General features: G+C 36.7%; 1 protein-coding gene across 1 annotated transcript in view; it reads right to left on the reverse strand.

The window, feature by feature from the left end:
- The window catches only part of CUBN (cubilin), a 313,379-nt gene that overhangs the window by 241,337 nt on the left and 62,784 nt on the right, over window positions 1-9,258 (reverse strand). The gene's annotated exons all lie outside the window — the stretch shown is intronic.

Below are 9,258 nucleotides of genomic sequence, written 5' to 3' on the forward strand. Positions count from 1 at the left end.
CAAAAAAAAAAAAAAATAGTAGAACAGGTGTTAGAAAATCATAAATCATAAGGAGGAAATTAGATCATTCATATAAAACATTTAACATAGTACCTGGACAGTTTCATGTCCTAAATAAATATCAACTGTTATAGCTTACTAGTTTTACCTAGTTAGTCCTTCAACCTATTTACTAGCCAACCCATCCAATTGCCTGTGCCTTCCAAATCTAAGATATTTTACAAAGAGAATCTGGTAAAAGTGCATTTTTAATATATTTTCAATTGCATCCAACCATAACCTAAATCTAGGGTCTAGGAGTAGTCAGAGATCTCCTACTTGGAAGCTGTGTATAGAAAAAAGTGGTCATGGTCGAGGGAAAAAAGTGATCTTGTTTTTCAAAGATAGCCCAGGAGTTGATCTAGGATGCAGAGACATTAAAGCAGGTATTAAAAATATGTTCAAAGACTTTTTTAAAATGTTCAAAGACTCAAAATAACATAGTCTCAATGAGTAAACAGATAAGAAATCATTGTGGCAGAAAAAAAGGAAAACATTGCTGAAGGAAATGAAAGATGATTTGAATAAATGAAGAGATAAGATATGCTCAAAGACTGGAAGACTCAATTTAAGAGTACCCAAATTGATCTATAAATTCATTGCAATCTCCAATCAAACTCCCAACAGATTGTTTTGTACAATTGAAAAATGGATTCTCAAATTAATTTGGAAATGTAAAAGATCTAGGATAATCAAAACAATTTTGAAAAAGGACAGATCTGGAGGATTTATACCATATACTATGCAATTATGTAAAATTAAGTAGTAGAGTGTCCTATTGTTATAGGGTTAAACACTAAAATTACATTAATGTGATAGAACAGAGATTCCAGAAGCAGACCCACACATAAATATAGGCAGTTGATTTTTCAGCAACGATACAACAGCAAGCAATTCATTGGGATGAAGGTGGGAGAAAGGAGGAGAATCTTTTCAACAAAGGGTGCTTTGTCAATTAAATATCATTTGCTAAACAAACAAACTTGGATACATAACTCACACCATATAGAAAAATTAACACAAAATCGATCATAGAAATAATGTAAAACCCAAGCTATAAAACTTCTAGCAGGATGCACTGAGGGAAATCTTTACATCAATGTAGGCAAACATTTCTTAGACAAGTTACAAAACCCATACCATAAAAGGGACAGAAAGACATATTGAACTTCTCTTCAAAAGATACTATTAAGGGAGATTAAAGTTTAGCCACATATTCTGGGACAAAATAGTTATATTACTTTATCTGACAAAGGACATATTTGTATCCAGAATATGTAACATAAGACTCAATAATAAAAAAATACAAATGAAAATGAGCAAAATGGTTTTGATGGACACCTCACATGAGATAATGAATGAATTATCAAAAAGCATGTGAAAATGCACACAGCACTATTAAGTCATCAGGAAAATGCCAGTTAAAACCACAATGAGACACTATTACACAACTATAAGAGGTTAAAAATGAAGAGATTGGCAATACAAAGGCTTGGAAAAGATATGGACAAAGTGGAATTCTCATTTAGGTGGGAATATAAAGTGGCATAATCATTTTGGAAAAAAGTTTGACAGTTTCCCATAAAGTTAAACATCTCATTGTCCACACGATTTAGACATTTTACTTCTAGGTATTTTACTCAACAGAACTGATAAGTCCACAAAAAACTTGTACATCAATGTTCGTAGCAACTTTTATGCATAATAGCTAAAACATGGAGAGGAAAAACCCAACATCTAACAACAGGTGAATAGATCATCAAATTATGATATATTCATGCAACGGAAGCCTGGTCAGCAAAAGAATAGAACTAATAAATACAACAACATGAACATATTTCAGATACACAAGGCCAAATGAAAGAAACCAGACACAGAAGGGTGCATGCTGTGTGGTCCCATTCATATTAGTCTTGTGAACAATTAAAATTAATCTATATTGATAGAAATTAAAATTACTCCAATTGATAGAAATAAGGACTGTAGTTGCTGAGATAGAGGTTGTGGAGGAAATTAACTGAAGGAGTATCTGAAGATATTTTCTGGGGTATAGACTTTTTGTTGTTGTTGTTGTTGTTGTTGTTTTTTGAGTCTCACTCCGTGGCCCAGGCTGGACTGCAGTGGCACACTCACAGCCACCCCAGCATCGACCTGCTGGGCCTTCCAAGTAGTCAGAACTACAGGCGTGCACTACCACGCCCAGCTAATTTTTTAGTTATTGTAGAATGAGGTTCTGCCAGGTTGCCCGGGCTGGTCTCAAACCCGCAGGTTCAGGCAATCCACTAGCCTCAGGCTCCCAAAGTGCTAGGATCACAGGCTAAGCCACCGAGCCCAGTAGATAGAAGTATTCTATAGCTTGAATGGAGAGATGGCTAAATGTGTATACACATCTGTGGAAATTACAGATGAATTTGCTTTATAAAATTACAGAAAATATACTTATGCTATATTAAAATTTTGAAAGTACTGTGCACAGATGGGTTGAGTTCTCTAGAGGAAATTCAATAAATAATTGAGATAGTCAACAAATAAAATTGAAATACAGAAATAGAATATTATATTTGAAGAGATCCCTGCTGAAAATATTAAATAATAGAATATTTATTTCATCTTAAAATATGATTGTAGTTTTGTGAGATTCAAATACCTAATTTTATAGAGAAACAGTATTACTCTCTGAACTTAATATATCTATTTCTTGAGGGGTTAAAAACTCCTCTCACCTAGAACTGAAGTCTGTAGATGTTCACACTTCTTCCCTTGGCAGTATAAATGGTTCTTTCGAGAATAATACTAATACGGAGAAATATTACTGCTAAGTTTTGGCTTCTTCTTGTGCTTTGCAAAAATAGTATAAATGATTAAATTTGAATGTTTCCATAAAAGAGATTCATGCTTATTACATCAAAACAAAATGCAAACATAAAAATGTGTCTATGCCTTTTGTTTTATCTTATGTTGCCAAAGGAAAATTCACATCCAATATTGATTGGTCTTTTATTATGGTCTAAAAACATTTACAGAGAAATGAAGATGAAAAGAGCATTTCTTCCATCCCCTAAATTCAATTGTACTAGCAACAGAATAGCTTATCTCTGAAGATCAAAGGCGACTGCTGGCAGAACTCACATATTTTTCTTTCTGACCAACCTCAACAAAAAAAAAAAAAAAAAAAGAAAGAAAGAAAAGAGAAAATAAACAAATGTCGAGCATGGATCATTACAAAAATCACAAAACTAGATTTTTCTAAAAATCACAGTGTACCTCTGTCTTCACTAAACGTTTTCAAATAAGGTTTTTACATGGCATTTAGCTCATCATCAAAGGGGAAAATCAGATACATGTAATAATCCTCTAACCCTTAAAGCAATGATGATATCAGTCCCATAACATCTGAGCCACAGGAATAGAATACACTGAGCCTGTGGCTAGAAGAATGCATCTCATAGGGAGACCCTAGATTACGAATAACTGCTCTGGCATCTTCCTGCTTTGTCTTATGGGATAATGTATGTTATTATTTGATTACATTAAGGCTCAATCTACAGGCCACGCTTTTCTGAAGTCATATATGAAACTTTTGTTTTCTGAATGAATCCATATGACTTCCATATGGCTTTTCTAGGTATGTACGAAATAAATAAATAACCAGAAGCCATCATCCGCTTCTACTGGTATATTTGGTTTCCCATTCTTCAAGGTGAAGACCCGAGGAAGATATAACACAGGTTTAGTTTCTTCCTTGAGAAATAAGAGGGCTCCTTAATCAAACTCCACATTTTACTACAATTTGCTGCTAGGTGGTCAAGGTCATTGCTTTTTTCTTTCCCCTCTCAGATGACCAAGTCAAATGGACATAAACATAAGGAAAATAGCTACTGTAAAATTGTCCGTGGACATCAGTAATCATATTTGAAATCTGGGAAAGTCATGGTGCTTTACAGCTATAATGTAATTTTGACATTGAATGTCTCATTTTCTCTTTCCCAACTCTGCAAGATAAGCCTTATTACTCTCACTTTTTAGAGAGGTATGGAGGAAGAATCTGATATTCCTGGAGATTAAGCTCTGAAAAACATTTTGTTCAGACACAGCCAAGGTAACATTTGAACCCAAGCCCTCCCTTTTCAAATCCCATCCTCTTTAATAACCTCTGATTTCTCTACACAGGAAATGTCAATTTAAGAAGAGAAGAAAGTCAAGGAAACTAGGAATATCATGCTTAAGAATTTTTTTTATATTTTGCATTTTAATTTAAAAGACTAAGAAATGCAATAAACAAGTTAAATGAACTGAGTTGGGGAGTGCTGGGACATCCATATATGAAAATATGAGAAAACATTAACCAATACAGCAGAAAATCTTCGAAAGATGAATACACTTACTAAAGAACCTTTTTCTGAGGGAAAATATATGAATATATCATAGCAGAAAATACAGAATTCAAGGTGGATAGAATTGGAGAGGCTTGTGACTTGTCCAAAGTATCCCAAGCTAGTATCAAGGCTGGGGCTAGAACCAAAATTTCTGATTCCCAGCACTCTCCCCTTTCCTTGTAGCATGAATGGTATTTTCCACCAGGAGCTGTTACAGTGCATCCACCATCACATCTTCATTGTAATTCTATAGCAAATGCATCCTAGAGCTATTGGGCTGATGCATAAGTTTGTAGCATTTGGGTTGTTTTTTGTTTGTTTGTTTGTTTGTTTTGAGTCAGAGTCTCACTCCCTTGCCCCAGCTGGAGTGCAGTGGCACACTCACGGCCACCCCGGCATTGACCTGCTGGATTCTGGTGATCCTTCTGCCTCAGCCTTCCAAGTAGCCGGAACTACAGGCGTGCACAACCATGCCCAGCTAATTTTCAATTTATTGTAAAGACGAGGTATCGCCAGGTCGCCTGGGCTGGTCTCAAACCCGTGAGCTCAGGCAATCCTCTTACCTCGGCCTCCCAAAGTGCTGGGATTACAGGAGTGAGCCACCACATCCGGCCTGTAGCATTTGTGTTTGGCATGGCAACACTTGTATAGGAAGTTTGTTTAAAATCTGTCATTTGTCAGAATGACAGTGTTGAACTTGTGCATTTTAAGATTTGAAGAAAGTTAGGGCTATTTGTGGACTAAAGAAGATAAAGTGTCAAGTGGAAAAAAAGAACACTTCTGATTTATTCTTCTGTTTGAGTTTAACAAAGGAGTAAAGGCATCAGGGGTGGCTCGAAACATTTGTCTTATGTACCAGGGGAATGCCATCAGGGAAGGCATGGCAAGAAAATGGTTTTGACATTTCAAAGAGGGCCACTTTGACCTGAGTGATTCTCCACGTTCAAGAAGCCCATTGGGCTTTGATGAAGATCATTTAAATGTTTATCCACGATGATCCACATTAGTCAACCTGAGAATGGCAAATGTTATGAACTGCAACCAATCATCATTCAGCATCTGCATTCCATGGGGAGGTGAAAAACACTATGAACTTTTTTTTTTAAGGATTTATTGAGAGGACAGAAAAGTTCCCACAGTGGGAAGGGACCTGAAGGGGTTGCCCAATGCTATAAATGTATATGCACCAACCCAATATTTTAATCAGAATTTCTGGGTGAGGCCCTGATATCTGAATTTGTAACATGAAAATCCCGCCCCAAATTTCTTATGTACCTTGGAGTTGAGAACACTGCCCTCCCAGACGGAAGTTTTAAAACAGAAACAGAACTCTCTATCAGTTTCTTCTAAAGAAGCCCTCTTTAGGCCATCTGATCGTCATTCATTAGCTTCCCATTCCTAGATGCCTCTTCTGAACTTATAACAGGATGACTGATTATAGAAAAAGAAAAAAATAGCACTAAACATCCACTGGAGGTTAGGTGGGAACTCTGTATTGGGAACAAGAAGGTTGAAAAAGCCCAGGAAGGTTCACAGCTCACATTTGGCCCTATACTGATGTAGTTGTGATTGTTCCTGGCCATTTCCCTGGACAACCGTAAAGCTCATCTCTGCAGGAAATCTGAAAAGTCCACTACAGTTCAACAACAGCTCTGAACTGAGCGTTATCAGTCTCACTACATGAAGCTCACTTAGAGCATTTCAAAGTTACTGTGGACATGGTAAAAGATATAGATTACCTGAGTGTCTAGTTTAGCTCCCAAACTAAATAGCTGTGTATTGTTGGGAGGATAAGTTCAACATTCCAGACTTCTATCTCCCCCATTTAAACATTAAAGCAATTGGACTAGATTTGCATTTCTAACTTTCTAGACATACACTGTTATCAATCACGCTAAAAAAATTACATTTTCATCAACCATGCACACACATACACAGATTTTGCTGACAGGTTTTGTAAATCGATGCCTAACTTTGTATGATAAATTCTAATACTTTCTCTTCTATTACTCACTATTCTACTCTATCCTTTTAATAATTACAGCTAGCAATCCAATATATTAATTTTATGACTCACTAATGAGTCAGGAGTTACAGTTTGAAAGACATCAGACTAGATATTCAGTAGGTTTTCATCTAACATTAAAGTTAAAAATGAATCAAGCATATTTCTCTTTTCTTGTTTATAGTTTTTAATTTTCCTCTTGGTAGGATTATATATTAATGTGCATGCAACAGACGATGATAGAATAAAACATTATATTTTTAATTGGTAAAGTTAACAGATCAATTACACTCAGGACTCAAATACTTTGTACTTTAACTTAGCATAGCCTAGTACTTTAAATTAAAACCTAGTTTCTTAGTTACTAAGAACTTAACAGTTTTGACCAACTAATATTTTACTTGCTAGTTCTTTCTATTTCCCCAGGCACATCTGGATAAAAGCAGAAACAATGTGACAAGAGAGGGAATCAAAGTAACGACAAAAAGCTGATCTTTTTTCTCCCAAACACATATTTAGAGGCTGACATCATAGCCACATGGCACAAACTACAGATGGAAAAGTAACTGGATTTAAATCCGGAAACTTAACCTTTATCAGATGAAGACAGGAAAGGCTTCAGCAGGGAAACTCACAGGTGTTGTAAGGGGGAACTAGAAATCAACAACAAATACCATCATTATTGCTGTGGAAACAATTCTGCTAGAGCAATAAAACAGGGTGAGGGCCAAGGACAGAGTTTCCATTGACGCTTTCTCTGATACTATTTTATTCTGCAAAAAGTATCCACAATAAAATGGTAACTACAAAGGGTCCTAACACCTCTGTATTTCCAAGTCAGCAAGCAGGTGTCTCTGACTCAGGTTGCTTTGAGGGCTCACCTACCACCTTGGAGTGTTAGCCCACTGCCAGGCGTCACCAGTCCAGCCCCTACTCGGTCTCTTGATCAACCCCCAACACTTTCCTGATGTTCCCTGAGAAATCCTACAAAGCTCACCCTCAACAATTCATGAGAGCCAATCACACATGTCCTGGTCTATGGGAAACTGCAACAGGCTCCAAAATTATAAATTTAGGGTGCCGTAGGGCTCCCTGTATCATCTGATCACTATTTAGAATGAAAGGACTGTGTTAGTCAGACCTGTGTGTTCGTCCAGCAAAAGGCACAGTGACCAGCCAGGTTTACCACCCAAGGGAAGTGAATACTCCCTCATCTGTGATCTCAGCCTTGTCTGGACCAAATAGAGTCCAAAGTAATGATGGTCACACAGGGAAACAGGCTAGAGAATATTCTGAGCTTGCATCTTAAGATTCTTTTCCCTTTCATCAATTGCTTTTTCTTCTCTCTTTCTTTATCAGTTCCTTTTTCTGTCCAATTTGCTTCTGTTCTTTTTCTTGACTTATTTTCTTGACTAATTTTAAAACGTTTTTCTGAAAACGTTTTAAATTAAAATCTAATATCTCCCCTGCCAGATTATTTTAATTGCTCTTGGCTCTTTCTGCACTAAATTTTCCTTTTCAAACTAGTGTCGTAATGGAGCTGTTTTACAGAGATATGTCTTACTTTGCATAACATTACAAAGATTGCCACATTTTCAGGAGGCCCTGCCTGTATTATATGTCATCTAAGATACAGCTAGGTTATTCATGCAGCAAATTAAAATTATGTTCACAGATGATTAGAGCCAGAAGTCATCTCAAAGATCATCAAATCCAATCCCTTAATTTTACAGATGAGAAAACTGTGGCCCAGAGAGTTTAAGTGACTTGCTCTGAATTCCAATCTAATATTCAGTATGCTTTGAGGTCAAACATATGAGACAGATAAAACCACAGAAGTATAAAAAATTGTGCACATACTATAATTTCTTGAGAAATCACTTTTGGTCATTGAATGTTAACCACCTGAACAAAGTCCAGTGAATATGTCGATCACAGCCCATAACATATTGTCACTGCAGGGGATTCAATTTCCCATGTGCTTGGGCTGGATAATGAGCTGTCTCTAGAGAGGGTCCTGCTGGCAAGAAAAGTATATTATTTTTTCACACTCAGGATTCTGGAGAAATCTAAAGCCATGCTTCCAAAGCATGGAACTTGAACTACAGCAGAGAACAGCAGTTTTGCCTAAAATGAAGAGTGGTGGCCAGCCCCGCTGAAGGAGAAATAAATGAGAAGTTGGATAAAGACTCTGAGTGGGATATTTTTCAACTTGTATTGTTTATCTTGGGGAGTGAGGGCTGAGGGCTTTAGAAGATGAGCACGGGGAGAGGGGGAATCTCTGGATGCAAGACTGTGTTAGAGGTAGCACGTCCAAGCACAGGGAAAGTTTCTAGTCTTTTCTGAAGGGAGCTCAGTGAATAGTACCATGCTTCTGGGACAGTCCAGAGGCTGAGAAATGGTTGGGAGGCAATCACTATCTCCCCACTCTGTATCTACACTGGATGTTACTTGGGTCCTTTAATATCTTTCTAAATGCCAAGCAAAAGGAAAGTCCAAAGTCTCTAAAAAAGGAACGCATCCTAGGTGAGGACATGACCCTAATGAAATATGACACCTTATAAATCCCATAGACTCTTGGGACTGGGGATATCTCCATTTCATGTAACCCCAAAAGACCTTGCCTGCAAAGGTATTTGTTTGTTATACTGCGTTTGCAAAGATCATAGCATTGATGAGAAATGAACTAATAGGAAAAATATCATAGAAGGAATAGATGATAAACAGATTAATTTCATTAGATCAAATTTAGAAATGTATATTTTGTCAAGAAATCTTCCATTTACTGCCCTAGAGTAGTAGTCTCTAATTTTTTTTTTTTTTTTTTTTTTTTTTTTT

The sequence above is a fragment of the Carlito syrichta genome, unplaced genomic scaffold (assembly GCF_000164805.1).
Source record: "Carlito syrichta isolate Samal-C Ts95f unplaced genomic scaffold, Tarsius_syrichta-2.0.1 Scaffold302327, whole genome shotgun sequence".
Taxonomy (NCBI): domain Eukaryota; kingdom Metazoa; phylum Chordata; class Mammalia; order Primates; family Tarsiidae; genus Carlito; species Carlito syrichta.